This window comes from Austrofundulus limnaeus, unplaced genomic scaffold (assembly GCF_001266775.1).
Source record: "Austrofundulus limnaeus strain Quisiro unplaced genomic scaffold, Austrofundulus_limnaeus-1.0 Scaffold19, whole genome shotgun sequence".
Classification (NCBI taxonomy): Eukaryota; Metazoa; Chordata; class Actinopteri; order Cyprinodontiformes; family Rivulidae; genus Austrofundulus; species Austrofundulus limnaeus.
Window position 1 is genome coordinate 2,190,055 of NW_013952421.1, and position 3,751 is coordinate 2,193,805.

Genomic DNA, 3,751 nt, shown 5'->3' on the forward strand with positions numbered 1-3,751 from the left:
CTGTGATAGTAGTACATTATCATAAAGTCAAAAGATGCATAAAGAAACTACTTTTTTGGCAAAATAGATATTTAATTTCAATAAATTTGAATTAGATTTCTTTTTGTAATAATAATTGCATGAAACATAGTCAAGATTAAAGCATTTGTTGAAGGAATGCTTATCACCTGATGCTTTTCATGTTAGAGTTATAAACAAAAAAAWCATCTTATAATAAAAAGAAATTTAGTTTTGGTAACTGACATTATGTGCAATCTCATGTGATTGTGGGATTTTTCAAGCTGTGTTGATGCTGAGAGTTTTGTCTACCTCTTGACATGTATGAACCAGCTCATGAATCCTATTTTTAGGTTATCCTAACGAGGAATTTTTGATGTCATTTTGAAGAGGAAATCTCAAACAATATTTGGATATTAAGATTTACYAGATGGAAATAAAAAAAGATTTAAAAGCTGCAGTGAAAATGACAAAAAAATTAAAATGTTTTTAGCTATTACTCAAAAAAGGCTTAAAAAACTCTTTAAGTCGGTCATATTCCAGATATTTCATTTAAACGAACTATCATTATATTTTTACAAAATGAAAATGTTTTAAATGTTTTAAACAATTAATTGTAGTTGCATATTTCTCTACCACTTTGTGATTTAATCCTCAGTTCGATGTGGGTCACATACTGTCTGTAAGTTTCCAAAAAAAAAAAAATCATCCAGCTATGAGATATTTTGTTAACGTACCGAAATACAAGCAGAAATGGGCAGCAGGGGATAAATATATAAACTAAATATACAGTATATTATCAATGAATTCCCAGATCAGCTTCTAAATGGGAAGTGAGAAAGACTATAAATCACATGTTCACCTGAGTTGAAATAAGCTGTCTTGATGAACCACAGATCTGACCAAGGCCCAAACCTCACTGGATTGGACACATTCATTAGCACCGTGAGCCACAGCGACGTCAGCGGTCCTCACATGGCGTGATCTTTGCCCCCACAATGCTGTCGTTGGTGCTATATTAAAGGGGGAAATAAATAATTTAAGTTCTGTCACCCCTGGGAGCACTTTCCATTTTCAGATATCTTCCATCGCAGCTGCTGCTCCTTCTTCCTCCGTTCTAAATATAACCTTTTCTTCTGTCTGCAATGTGAGATTTCTTTACYCATCAGGCTGGAGTATAGCTCCGGGACTATTTATACGCCTAACAAAGGACACGTATAAGTTAACCGTTTTGAGAATCYGATCACATCAATCTCATGAAGAAGTCTGCAACCGAGAACTGGTCCAAACAGTTTCGTGACAAGGTTCTGGGATAAAACAAATGAAAATAAGGAAAATGAATTTCAGCCAAATGAAAATGGAATTAGGATCATAATGAACAAATTCAATCTGGACTTGATTATAGTGCCAGGCCCACCGTTTCTATTTTTAAAATATTGAGCAGATTAAAATGTCTGGCTTTCACGGACTTAACAGAGGACGGTGAGAATCAACAATGATCTCATCAAAGAGGGGAAAAATGTGCTGGATACTGACAGCATGTAAATSTTTGACTCCTTAATCCTATTGACTTTGAAAATTGATGAAACATTTCTTTCCTCAAGTTAATATCAAATATATGTAAAGTTTAAATTTAATCAGCTATGTTTGCATGGACATTAGTTATCAGAATAAATGCCCCAATCAGAATATTCTGATCTAATTCAGTTCAATTGGAAGGCATTTATAGTCCAAATTGTGTGTGTGTGGCGCGATTGATAATTCAAATAGCATGCATTTAAGCACTTATTCTGATCATGTTAATCTGGTTGTGGAAAACTGACCTGACTGCACAACCTGACGTATTTCCACTGGGCTAGATGCTAATATGTTGGGTTGTTAGCAAAACAACTTTTCTGTTAGAAATTTTGAAAGAGCTCAAGATTATTGAACACCTTGATGGTCGAAAGTATAAGAACATGGAGTTATGTAAAGTACACGAGAAGCTGAAGGAAGAACACAAAACGGGGGTTTATGTTCATCACGGAAGTAAAACTTCTCCTTCTGTTGTTTTTTTTAAGTTTACAACTCTGTGCATGTCAGTACTTGACTGAATGAAAGCCTGGTGCATGTAAATGCTCATCATAATGGGATTCATTAATTTTGTGCCCACATAAACATTTGGATTATTTAATCTGAAAGCATTTCGATCAAAGAGTTTTGTAAACTAGTGTTAGCAAAGTCGCTCAGATATTCTTGGTTTGCTGATGAATTGCTTTATCAAATGTTTTAAAACTCAGCAGAGGTTGGAGCTGCTTAAATTTAAATATCAGAAATGACAATTGTTCAGACAAAAGCTCGAACGTGAAAACTGGAAACATCCAAAACAACTTCTTTCTAAAGGTGACAAAATTCTCAGACAAGAAACTGTGCTTTTCTTTAATACTTCAAACTAAGGGGGAAAAAGCTGTGAAAATGACAGTTTGCTGTTTTATTGGGAATACATGGTTGGGAGCAACAACCTACTGGTGGCTCCACATGGTTGCTGGGAAACTGCAAGGTACCAAGAAATAGTCTGACACCTAACACCCCAAAACTGTTCATTTCTTGTTTTTGCACTTAAGCATCTGGTTAGCCAGCTGTTTATATCAAGTAGACTTTAAATAAATGACATTAAAGATGACGTTGTATTCTATGTCGAGGTTAAGACAAATAAACTGTGGATACAGACAAACAGCTCTAATCAAACCRAATCATTGCTTTTTTTTAGACGATGACGTGAAAAAGAAATCTTTCTATTTTTGCCCATCCCCTTTTTTTTTCTTGACAACACCGTTTTCATTATGACACAGACTGGGATTTCTCCAACCCATTTGTCACCTGTTGTTGTGTCTCTTCTCTGCGGTGGTTGTCTCTTTAAAGACCGAGTTTGACATTCYCATGGCATTTGGTGTCTCTGCGATTGTATCAAGCGAGTGTGTGGGCTGCGACAGCAATAAACTGGCACGAACCCTGCTGCAGCTTCGCACCGGACTGCTCCTTGCCTCCCTCCCTATACCGCCACAGATTTTGGAGGAAAATTTCTCCAGAGCTAAAAACTCCTCCCTTACATATGCTCCTGGTGATTTTGCGCTTTCTTTCTTTCTTTACTTTTTGCTACCTCTTCATCCACTATATAGCCCATGAASTATAACACGTTTCCAGACACTGTGATCTTTTCATATTGAAAAGTGCTACTTTTTCATACTTGAAATTTTGAAATGGTTCCACTCSTCCTCTGCCTCCTTCTTTGCTCCTTCTGTTCTTTCCCATCTCGCAGTGTGAACCAACACCTGCCCTTCTGGTGAGCAGTAATTGAGTTGGGCTTTATTCAAGCGATATCCCCTCTGGGCCTTTCTGTGTGTGGGGTTTGCATGTTCTCTCTGGGTACTCCTCCCACAGAGCAAAAACAGGCATGTTGGGTTGATTGGTAACTCTAAATTGTCCCTCGATGTGAGTAGTTGTTTGTCTCGTTTGTCTCTATGGCTACGTTCACACTGCAGRCAAATGTCACGCAAATCGGATTGTTTTTATTTATTTTTTTGCCCCTGTGCGATCCGTATCGTTTTTTTTTACCCAAGTCAGACAGTCTGAACGTAACAAATTAGATTTTTTCAAATCCAACCCAGACCTTTTCAGTATGTGGTACTAAACGGACACATATTTGATGTTTTTCAAAGCGACTTCAATCTGAACGCTCACGTCTCATCTCGTTCAATTTTCCTTCAGTGAGGTG